Below are 12971 nucleotides of genomic sequence, written 5' to 3'. Positions count from 1 at the left end.
GGATTCCCTAATATGTTTACACAGTCAATTTTTCATTTCATTTCATTGTTTCCATTTTCTTAATGCATACAGATTAACACAGTATTCTAAATTCATGTTGCGTTCAATAAGTACATCAATGCTGCATTAGAAAAGTTGATGGCATTATTTATATTACAAAGTAAAATAGTTTTAAATGCCAATTTCAATGAATAGCAGTATACATTTTGTGGGGTGAACATTGAAAAATAAAAGTAAACAAATATCGTAATAACGTTAGAAAGAATCAATATAAAGAGTCCAAAGAGAGAAAAAAAACTATATTTACATTACATACATTATTTTATGATATGCTCAGATTACAATATGGACCTCAGCAAGGCTTCAATTTCACAGTGGTTTAAGTTGAACAAGTGATCTTTGAAATTTTTTTGAAATAAACTGAGTATTGGCGGCATAACGTCAGATTTCCTGGCCGTATCTAAAGGAGTACCGCAAGGGTCAATCCTCGGCCCGCTTCTATTCGTCCTATACATTAATGACCTTCCTAAAGTGTTGAAAAACTGTAATGTACACATTTATGCTGATAATGTGCAATTGTATGTAAGCTGTTCTGTTAGTCGTGTCCGTAATTGTATTAGTGACCTAAATTCTGATTTGTCTCGTGTAGCTAATTGGGCCTCAATGAATGGTTTATGCCTTAATCCGGGAAAGTCTAAATGTATTGTAATTCATAGAAAATATCTCGATATTAATTATCTCGACAAAATTAGGCTAGATAAATCTGAAATTGAATATGTTGACAGGGCTAAAAATCTTGGCGTCATCTTTAACAACACATTGACATGGAATGAGCACATCTTTAACTCAGTAGGTAAAGTGTATGGAATGCTTCGTACACTCTGGTCAGTACAGTATTTCACTCCAATAAATATTAGACTACTATTAGCTAAAGCGTACTTAATACCTACGCTTCTTTATGGATGTAAAATTTATGCAAATTGTGACTGTGTATGTAAGAAAAAGTTAAATGTTGTCTATAACAACATTGCCAGATATGTGTACGGGCTAAAAAGACTTGACCATGTCTCAGCATTTTCTAAAAAGTTATTCAGCGTTTCGTTTGATGACCTATTAAAAGTTAGAACACTTGTTGCCTTACACAAAATTATAAATTCTAAGGAGTCTAGTTATTTGTACGAAAGACTTCAATTTCTCCAATCATCGAGGTCTGAACTTTTAGTACACACCAAATATCGAACCCTTGTCTCCGAACGTCAGTTTTTTATCAATTCCATACGTCTTTGGAACTCTCTTCCTATTAGGTTAAGAAAACTAAAAAATGCGCTGCCTTTTAAAAACCAAATAACTAACTATTATCGCAATGAATGCAATTAATATATAAATTTGTTTACTCTGTGTGTACCTGAAATTCCTACATATTATTATACACATTTTATTTTTTCTTTTTTTTTATTTTTTCTTTTTTTTTTCTTTTTCTTTTTTTTCTACTTATTATTATTTATTTTTTCTTCTGTTTCCCGCGCCTCTTTTCCAAATACATAAGTATATTCTAAATTGCCGTATACTGTATCATATACATATGTTATTTTAGATGTAATCAAAAAATTGTAAACGCGTGACTAGCACTATAAAATAATTGTAAAATTGTTGTGTTAGGATACATCAATAAATAAACAAACAAACAAACAAACAAACTGAGATTTCTTATGACCTGTACAGAAGCAGAAGCAGGAAGTGAGTTGAACAATTTACAAGAGACGTATATACAAAAACATCTAGAGTGAGACGTACGAGCAGGCGGAACGTGAACAATTGGAAGCAAGTTCCTGCGCAGGTTATAAATTTCTGACGGAAGACTTTTCAAGTATCCAGATTTGATGAAAAAAAGTTTTAAAACTTTATAACAGTATAAATATCGCACCGGCAATATATTAAGCATTCTAAAAAATTGCAAAGAGTGAGTTTTACGATTTGCGTTACAGATACGTCTAATTATGCACTTTTGAATTGTAATGATGGAGGGCAATTTACTAGCCGAAGCACCACCCCAACAGCTGATACCGTATTGCAGCTTCGACTGAAATATTCCGTAGTAAACCATTTTTAGTGTAGAAGTAGAACAAAAGTTTTTAAGGCGGTATAAATGACGACTGGCGTAGAGAAAGTATTGTTTTTGCGTATTTAAATGTTCAGACCAATTTAAGCGGTTGTCAATTACTACTCCTAGGTATTTAAACTTTTCAACAAGTATCGTCGCAGTTGACGGTGCACGCGAAAGACTTTTTTGGCTCATTCAGAGAGCACTCATGATTATGCAAATTAAAACGCAGACAATCTGGAGAATGAAACAAAATATCAGTTTGGGGATTCTTTGGCAACGAGGCTAAAGTATCTCTGCACACCACCTTCCACAGTCAGTGTTTAGTGCATCGAGTAGAATTTATGTTGAAAATATGTATAAATGGGTTGTTGCCCTGTAATTCGGAAATGCTTCTTTTCATAATGAAAAATATACAAATTTTTAACTTTAATTACTAATTAGCCGTTCCCTGATTTCATGGATATTGCCTTTTTTTCTTCTAAAGAGATAGAGTATATTCGATTAAGAATGTCCACGATTTAGCTTTCCCTGATTCCATATATACACATTTGATGTTGCCTTTTTTTGCCTTTTTTAAGATATTTGCCTTTTTTAAGATATTTGCCTTTTCTTGCCTTTTCTACCTTTAAAAAAGTGAAGTAAAGATTAAAAAATATACACATGCCCATGCGGCTTATAGAAGCGCAGGGACCCCTCTTGCCAAATTGGTTTTGGAAAAATTCAAAGCCGTTTTCTCAGCTAAGGCTTGGAGACAATAAGGGGTGGGGATAAAATTGTAAGGGGCGAGGAAAACGCCCTTATTCCTGATAATATGAACGTTTCAAAACTTCCATATTTAAATTGGGCTCCACTTTTATCAACTTACGTCGAGCGCACATTTAGTACATTCAAGGCTTTTCTTCGCGAAAATCGAATGAAAATGGTGCCAGAAAACTTCAAACTGTATCTTGTGGTTCAATGTTACTACAACTATACAGATTAAGGTTTTATGAGTTAGAAACTCAAAAGGATAAAATAGTCAAAGATTCAAAGTACAAATTTTTCATATAATGAAACTAGTTCATAGTTTTTCTCTTTTTGCTTTTAATATAAACATTTCTAAAATAAATGTATTTTTTTATTGTTCTTCGTATTTTCTGTCGTTTTTTAGTGCCTGATTTTGCTTTTTTGGCAATACCTAGTGCCTTTTCCTGCCTTTTTCGCTATTTTGTTTTGCCTTTTTTGCAATACCTAGTGCCTTTTCCTGCCTTTTTCGCTATTTTATTTTGCCTTTTCCTGCCTATTTCGTTATTTTATTTTGCCTTTTTTTATAGGTTTTTAAGTCCTAAAAATCCGTTCCCTGCTAATTAGATACTAGACTGGTGCACAAGTGGCTTGGTTTCACATAAGCAACAAGCGACCTATGCATGTGACACTGTTTGTTATCACTTACAGCAATCTAAGCGTACAACTTGAACAGCTGCGAATGAGAAATGCCATCAACATGCAACACAACTTCGTCTCTCGCGATAATGTACGAAATGCGGGACACTGTTCGCACATATGGATGAAAGGCAATGCTGGCAAAACATTGTCATACAAGCTTAGCCAAAAACAATATGTGCAGTGCGTGAAGTATGTTAAATGTGTCTATGAATATGTGTGATGAAAGAAATGCGCAGAACCGGTTCAGTTGAATTTAAAAGTGAACAGAGTAGAAAGAAGTTGTGAGGCGGAGTGTTAAAGCATACTTTTTAGAAATAATTCGTATATTACCAAAATGGATGTATACAATGTAAGTCTTTTATACACAAAAGTACATACATATGTACCTATGTATACAAAGCATAAATATTGAATATTCTTTATTTTATTCATAGTCGAATGATTCCGTTGCAAGAAATGATTCTGTTAATCTATGCCCAAATTTCAGATTACCAGAAAAGAGTTAAACTTTTAAATAACTAAAAAAAATCAGAGACAGAAATCATTCATGGACTATTTTTACTTGATTTTTGCAGTATTTTATTTTGTGAAAATTTACAATTGAGTCAAACCCAGTGAAGTGGACCCCGAAATTTCCGCTAATCACGGAATTTAATATTACATTTATTTTTGGATAGGGAACCCGTCACATGCTTAAGTTTAAAAATTAACAAAAATCGGAATATGATAAAAATATTCATATCTAGCGTTTAAGTACGTGACGGATAACCTATGCAAAAATATTTTTATTATAATCGGTGATTTTGCGGAAGTTTTGACATCCACTTCACGTGGCTTGACTCAATTCCATTAACAGCGTAAGCATTCAAAATTCAAAAAATTTAAAATTTGTAAACCAGTTTTGGTACAAAGTATACTACTATGTACATATATATGTATATTAGTGTTTAAATATAACAAAATATGAAATATAACTTAGCAATAACTTAGCTATTTTATTTTCTCCATAAAATACCAATAGTAAGTGTTCAGTAAGTAAAGAATCCTTATTTGACACATTGCACAGATTCAATACAATTATTTTGCATTGCCTTTCATTTCCATTGCTTTTCATTGCCACTGCTTTTATTGCCTTTTCACACAATATATGCTTTCGGCGCCAATGCTTAGAGAGAAACAGGTTGTGCTGCGGCATGTATTTCTCATTTCTCTCTGTGCTCTTGCAGAGCATTGGTGGTTGAAAACAAAACATTGCATTGCTATGTTAAATGACCAAATGACCTGAAACTCGCTGTAAGTCGACTTGTGCACCAGTCTATTAGATACTAAGTTTGGAGCGTAAAAATAATTTACTCTCTCACAGGTGTCAAAAATGTGTCAACCCGTGCTAAAAGTGTCCAGAGCGCGAGCAAGGCAAAGAACCACTTTTCGTGTCCGGAATCAACACATCAGTTCTAAACAATGATTTTATGTTTATTTATCTTATATAGCTAATAAAACTAGCAAATACCTACATTTCTGAACCTTTAGTTCTATTTTTCATTTTTGTATTTTTCAAAGTTTGCTATCGGATATAAACAAACAACAGCTGTTATTTCAAATTGACTTCTTGGACATTTCTGCCCCGGAAAAGAGTCCGGGCTGTTTCGGGAACGAAGAAGAAGACATTTACGACCCAAAAGTGGAAGGTGTTCGCTCTCTATTACCCATTTTTCTAGCGTGAGGAACGCTTTCTGGGCTATTTTGGGCACCCGTGGGTACCCGCAGGCTCGTGTGGAACAAACCGACTATTAAATTTGATTACAAAAATACAAAAAAAAAATTTAACTAGATTTTTAAATTGAAATGAAATTTTCAGTCTCACCCCTTCAATCGGTAATACCACGGTCACAGATATCACATACAAACTTTGGTCCCCATTGGAGACGGTTAAGGCGTGTCGCGCAGTGAAGTTCAGATTCCTCTATAGAGACTCAAGAAATTAAAATTAATTTTTTTGCCAACTCATACCCAAAATCGACCGTAGTCCAAGATATCACATATAAATTTTGGTCCCGATTAGAGTCGGTTAAGGCGTGTCGCAATGGGGTCCAAGGCCAGATCTCCATGGAGACTCAAAAAATTAAACTAATTTTTCCATTTAATACCCAAAATCGATACTACTAAAGTCGAAGAAATTTGATACAAAAATTTGCTTCCTACATTTAAGGACCACCCTAATGTACATATGTATATATGTGACACTTACAGATTACTACCAGAAACGAACTAGAAGGCTTAGAAATTATTATTTTTTAATTATATAACTTGGAAGTTTAGATGTTATTAAAATGTTAAAATATTAGTTATTAATTGCTCCATATGCAAGTGATCGGTATTTTCATCGCACACGCGCCATCATGTTCTGCACGACTGCATCATGACTTTACGCGATGCGCACAACTACTTTGTTTTGAACTCTTCAATATTTTTTACTGTTTCACCTGTTTTCTTCAAGATTCCTTTGGAAATTGACTAGGGATGTGCCGCATAGAGATTTTGTGAGACAACCGGATTCCGGATATCCTATAAAAAATAAGAGCCGTATTCGGATATCCGATCGGACATCCGGTAGACTGCTGCCCCTAATAAAATTAATAATATTGTTATATTAGGTTTTTTTTTGTTTAGCCAGATTATCGTTTTTTTCGAGCTAAACTATCCAATACGTAATTAAGACTACCAAATTTCTCCTCTGAAATCCAAGTTATGATATAACCCTGTATTAAATAGATAATTTCTCCGTCTGCAACCCAGATTGTCGATTATTTTTGGTAAATAGAGAAACGTCAAAGACGAGATTAACAACAATGAACGCCGCTAAGAAAAAACGCGTGTAAGGTTTCATTGTTGCAATATTTTCTGACACACGTTTCAAAACTCGTTTTATTTTCTGACATCAATAAATCTAAAAACTGGGTAGATGGTGAACTAAATAATTCGAAAATATAGATCAGCATGGATAAACCTACAAAATCATATGAAAAGTCGAATTCTAATGAAAGCTTCTATTGAAGAGCGGAACCAGGATATTTGGTAATACTTTGAGGAAATCGCCAACGGCTATGATACTGATTCCAGTTTTTCTAGTGATGTGGATAGCGAAATGATGGAGAAATATTTACAGCTACCCCTTATACCCAGACAAGAAGATTCTTTAATTTGGTGGAATCATATACGCTGTTGTTGTTGCTGTAGCGGCTACAATAACCCCGCCCAGATCGGCTCCTATCTCAGTCGTTGTCATCAAGTTCAACTAACGGAAGCCCCAAGAAGCGTGCAGCCTCTATGGGGTCTGTCCACAGGGACAAGGGCATTAGTTGTATGGGGTTTTCCGGACATGCGAAGAGATGTTTCGAGTCGTGGGGTATCTCTCTGCTCTGAACTAGATTTTTAAATAGATTCTTCTATAATCGAAATCCAGAAATCCGTCCGGATTTTAGCCAGTATCCGGCCGGATAGTCGGATAACAGAAAAAAGGCCGGATAAGCCGGATTCCGGATATCTACCGGATACACATCCCTACAATTGACCAATATTCCCCAATAGGACGTAGCTCTGGGCTATTGGGTGGATTGCTGTCGTGAGGTTTAAAATTGATGTTATTTGCACACGGCAATGTGTTCTTGGAATAGTGGCAGCTTGCCATGTCTGCCTAGAACAGTGGCTTATCTGTTGATAAATGACGTAAGATGCCTTTTGAGGCACTCATCCCGATAAACTTGATCATTCATTGTCCCGGATGGGAAAAAAGGGCTGCTCTTACGGCCACAGGAACGAATAGCTTGCCAAACCATGTTGTTTTTTGGAAATTTGGACTTCATTTTCAGCTTACAGCTTTGAGGGACATCTTGACGACTTGCGGCAGAATAAAAATCTTGACCTGCAATATATTTTAAATTTTTAAAGCAGTAGGTTTCGTAGTCCAGAACAATGCAGTTGTATTTTATAATTTAGAATTCATACAACTTCCTACTGCGGGATTTCGCTGTAACATTCTACTTTGCGCCTCGGTCTGGCGCTGTTTAAGCTGCAGAACTTCTCAATAAGAAATAAGGCCATACGGCGCTATTTCCATTGGGAAAGTGAAATAAAGCCATACGCAAAAATTTTACATATGAGATATAAAGCCATAGTCAGAATTTCTGAAACGGGCCACTTGAATTATTTGATATTTTATTTCCAATCAGTAGTGGTATTTTTTGATAGCCATTGGCAATACAAACAAATGTGTAACTTTGCTTTTTTTTATTCAAGTTAAATTTACAATCTGCCTTAATATTAATAGACAATAAGTAAATGTGATGTTAAAGTACAAACTAATTATGGGTGTTACTTCATTAAGTGACACTCTATTTAGTGACAGGATTATTAAAATTAAAATCCTAATTACATATTTACATAATTACTGGCTATTTACTTTATGTTAAAATAACATAACTAATTATACTGGTTAGCGTTAAAGTATAATATTTAATATTTACATTATGTACAATTGTACATGCTAGTTACAAGTCCAATATATTTTTTCTTTTAAACCTGGTTGTAGCGGGTGCCTGTAGTAATGCTACTGCTAAAGGATTGGGATGGTTATCCAACCTGGTTTTATACCTATCACTGAACTTATGAACTGCATATTTTTAGATCTCTTTGAATAGTATAGTTTGACACATACCATGGAGCCTTTGTTATTGACCTTAGAGTTTTTGATTGAACCCGCTGTATTATTTCAATATTTGAATTGCTTGCCGTTCCCCTTATTTGTATCGCATAAGTCCAAATGGGTTTGATAATGGTTTTAAATATTAGCAATTTATTTTCAAGAGAAAGAACAGATTTGTGACCAGAAGCCAATGAAGACTTCTCAGTTTTATATTAATTTGCTCCCTTTTCCATGTGTTTTTTTGGTTTAGCAATCATAATTATTTCCGCACATTTCCAGGCTGTTGGAAAGTGCTGAAGCCTCAGTATGGCATTAAAAATAATTTTAAGGGCTTGCATGGATTTCTCCGTTAGGTGCTTTAGTACAGCGTGGTCTATCTGATCATATCCTGGGCTCTTTTTACTGCCACATTTTGCCTATTCCTCTTTCACCTCTGATAAAATAATGCGCCTTATTGGAAAATCCATTTGGCATGGAGTATTCAAAAAGCGCATCACTTCCCTTTTATCAGAAGCACCAATTAAATTAAATGGTGTGAATACTTCTTTTAGGTACTTAGCAAACGCCTGTGCTTTATCCTCATCTGACCGATACCATGAATTGCTAGAGTCTTTTATTGGAACCTTTCTCACTTTTGGTCGTTTGAGATATTTTGTGGCATTCCACAGACATTCGGACCTTGTTGCATTAGGACTAAGGTTGGATAAAAAGGTTTCAAGAGAATTGTTTTTTAACTGTTTAAGCCTTGTCTTTCAATGTTTAGTAGCTCTGTTTAACAATAATTTGTCAATTGGATTCTGAGTTCTTTGCCATACTTTCCTCAATGCACGTTTTTCTCTTATTAGGTTTTTGATTTCGGAAGGGATATAGCTATTTTTTGCTTCACAAGTATCTTGTGGAGTTGAGATAAAACCTGCTTCTACAATGATATTATTGAATTTTTCAACAAAGTCGTCTAATTGGTCAGTGGTTCCTAATTGGATACTAAGATCAATATTATTGTCTAACCAGTGAGAAAATAATGAAATATCAGTTCGTGGAGTCATAATTCTTGGCTTTCTTTGAATAATTATACACAATTAAGGATGAGTGATCAGAGCTTAGTTCAAAATTTTCTTAAATTTTTAGCAAATTACTAGAAAGGCCTGAGTACACAACAAAATCTAATAGATCCGGAGTTTTAGCGGGGTCTGATGGCCAGTAGGTAGGCATGCCGGTCGAGAGAACTGACAAGTTCTTGTTCATTATGCATTTAAATAGCTCATTACCTTTTGGGTTATTTAAGCGAGAGCCCCACCAAGAGGGTTTGACATTAAAATCTCCTCTGAGTAGGAATGTCGAGCCAAGTTCATTAAACATATTTTCATACTCTATGCAATTAATTTTGTGCCTGGGTGGAAAGTATCCAGCGCCAATAACTATTGACCGTGTATTTGTTTTGATTTTTATGCGCGAAATTTGTATTGATGGTGAACAAATTTCTTTCAATGGTTCATATTTAATTTTCGTTTTAATAATAACCGCCGACCCGCCTCGGGCTCTTCCCCCAGGGTGGTTACAAAATACTATGTCATATCCTCTAATTTTAAAATACGATCTTTGTGAAATGTGAGTTTCGGAAACTAAAAATATATCTATAAAATGTTTATTAAGAAATGTTTCGATTTCGTTAATATGGTTCACAATACCGTTGGCATTCCAAATTGCTATTCTTAAATTTAGTTGCATACTTTCTTCAATAAACTACTGATTATTGCTAACAAATTATTTATCTGAGCAGTCTATGCATTAATTATTTGCTCAATTTTTTCTAAAAATTGTTTTTACCACATCAGCGTACGAAGCCGCGTTATTTGTTTTGCTAGTGGAGAATGAATTTTGTTTTTGCAAATTTGGGGATTCTGTGGTAGTATAAACATGCGGACTCTCCGTCGTGCGAGCTTCGCTTACATTATATTTATTTTTTAGTGACTGGTGTACTTGACACCCGCGATAATTAGCTGGATGTTCGTGCTGGCAGTTTGCACATTTAGCAAGAGCATTTTTGGCTTTGGTGCAATGAGTTGCTTTGTGATTCGAACCGAATTTAACGCAAGCATAAGATTTGTTACAATACCTTTTCGTGTGTTCAAACTCTTGACATCCGTGACATTGAACAATGGAATTAACTTGCTTTGGTGGTACCACCTGAACGACTGAATTAACAAGGTATCTGATGTCATAGTTTTGTTGTTTTTGTGTGGTTCAATATCCACGAAAAATAAGGGCAGAGGGCGTTTGTCTGCACGGCTTGTAATGTTACTGACTCTTCTAACTCGATGGCCAAAATTTTCAATTTCTTTTATGATGTCTTCAATTTTTGATGTAGGATGGAGGTTTTTAATCACCACCCCAAAAGCTCGCTCTTGCTTGATCTGGTATGTGTGGAATTCCATATTTTTGTCGTTCAGATATTTGTATGACTGAGCAGCGGCGTTGGCTTAGTAGTATCGATACCTAAACGAAATTAGAGGATGACTGAACACCGGCGCATCGTGCACGAAACCAGCAAACACGGCAGTTGAACGGTTCCGAAAGCATGAGAGCTCATCCTTTGTTGCAGAAGTCGTTTGACTTTTTGCTGAAAATCATCTGACTTGTTGCTGAAAGCCATTTGACTTGTTGCTCAAAATCATCTGACTTGTTGCTGAAAGCCATTTGGCTTGTTGCTGAAATGACGGCGAATGTGCTAAAGGGTAATTTATCGTCTCGTATGCATGTATGTATGTATTTATGGCGCGTCTACCATTCAATTGCTTTGCTCACTGCTGGCTAGTTGTGAGGAATGTGCATACGTACGTATGTATGTATGTACATATCAATGCTTCATTTCAAACAAGCAAGTGTCGTTGAATGTTTTTGAACTACAGTATCATCACTTCGGCAACACGTCAAACGCGCCTTCAGCAACAAACCAAAGGCGGCGGTTTGACTTCTGCAACAAATCAAGCTAGCTAACTGCGGCATCTTGCCTTCGCCTGTCTTTCACATAAGCTCTCATGCTTTCGGCAACTGTCCAAATGCAGTGTCGTGCTTTTGACAGTCGATCAAATACAGCGGTTGCTAGTTTCGTGCACGATCATTCGGAGTACAGGTTTGCCGAAGCCAATATCAGTATGACCTGTTATAAGCATCGTTCACTTGTGGTGGCTGTATTTGCAAGACGGCACGCTTTGCGCTGGTGTTCGTTCATCCCCCGTTTTTAACGTGAGTAGGCCTAAAGTCACAAAAACAGCACCCTTTGCCAATGTCTGGTAAGCATCAATTGTTTTTGTGGTTATTCTTGTTTGTCCATCTGCTCGTGTTTGTAGTAGAAATTTGCTTTGTTTATGATTTCCGAAAAATTAGTACCATTCCACTAATATTTGACACATATTTATGATTGGCGGTGGTCTATTTGCTGGTTCATCACTCACTACTTCGTTATGAGTGTTCACATTTTTATTGTCATTTTATTTATTACTAAGAATGTTAAACCGGTTTTCGTTTTTGATGTCAGTATTGTTGTCCACTTTGGCAAGGTTTCGAGAGCATGTAAGGGGAGAGTTTCTTTTCTTTTACTGTTTGCCATCCAGTGTTGATTTTCGGCATGGTTTAGCTGATTGCACTGCTAAGTTTTTTTTTTAATATTGTTTTTATTACTGCTCAGTACTGGAATCTTAGTTAGCAAAGAAAATTCACTATGCGCGCACTTGTTGTTCGGTCCGCTGACAATAGCGCACTCACTTTGCTTTTACAAAAAAAAAAAAAAAATTCTTATATATCGACAAGTGTTTTTTGTCCATTTTACTTGAAAATTCAATAACAGACGAACTAATTGACCGATTTTAACAATTCAACCGTCATTTTCATTGCTATTAAAAACTCTTCTAGAACATAGGTTTTATTTATTTAAAAATAATTTTGATGGGTAATTTTTTATAAAATTGTTGGCAAAAATACAAAAATAATAGTCTTCTCCACCTTTTATTCACACAGAAAAAAACCCGTATATGCAAAATTTTACTCTCTAAAATATTCTGTTGCAAAAAAAAAATGGATCGCAACGTGGAAAACCGTTATTTTTAGTCGAAGGCTGACGCGCAATGCAACGAGCGCGTTCGGACTCATTTTGGTCAAGTGCGTCTGAAACTAGGGTGCCCTCACCGGTTTAAAATAAACAGAGGTAGATTTAAGAACAAGTAATTTTTAAGCCAAAAATAAAACCCACTCTATTATTAAATAAAAATTTAAGATAATCGTAAATATCTTCATAATCCAATGAAGAGTTTTTAATAGCAATGAAAATGACGGTTGAATTGTTAAAAAAACACTTGTCGATATATAAGAAAATATTTTTTTTTTTTTTTGTAAAGCAAAGTTACATTTTTGTTTGTATTGCCAATGGGTGTTTCCATGAAAATGTCAACCAGGACTGAAAAAATAAGAACAACTGAAAAGGGTTTTTAAGACGAATTAATAGGAGAAAATACTCGAATTTTTATATTATAGAAGTATTTCAGCTTATTGGAATTTTAAAACTCAAAAATGGAAGAGTAAAACTGAATGTCTCTTCGACTTGAATGTCTCTTCGACTCAGTTTTCTCTAATGAAATGAGATTTGAAACATTACAGTTACACCTTAAAATCAAATTTGCAATAACAACTAACTATAAAAATGAGAAAAAGGAGAAGTTAGAGCTCGGTTAACGGTAATTTTTT

This window comes from Rhagoletis pomonella, unplaced genomic scaffold (genome assembly GCF_013731165.1).
Source record: "Rhagoletis pomonella isolate Grant_MI unplaced genomic scaffold, Rhpom_1.0 Rhpom_scaffold_00048, whole genome shotgun sequence".
NCBI classification, from domain to species: domain Eukaryota; kingdom Metazoa; phylum Arthropoda; class Insecta; order Diptera; family Tephritidae; genus Rhagoletis; species Rhagoletis pomonella.
The sequence above is the reverse complement of the archived record's forward strand: the minus strand, read 5'-3'. Positions refer to the sequence as shown.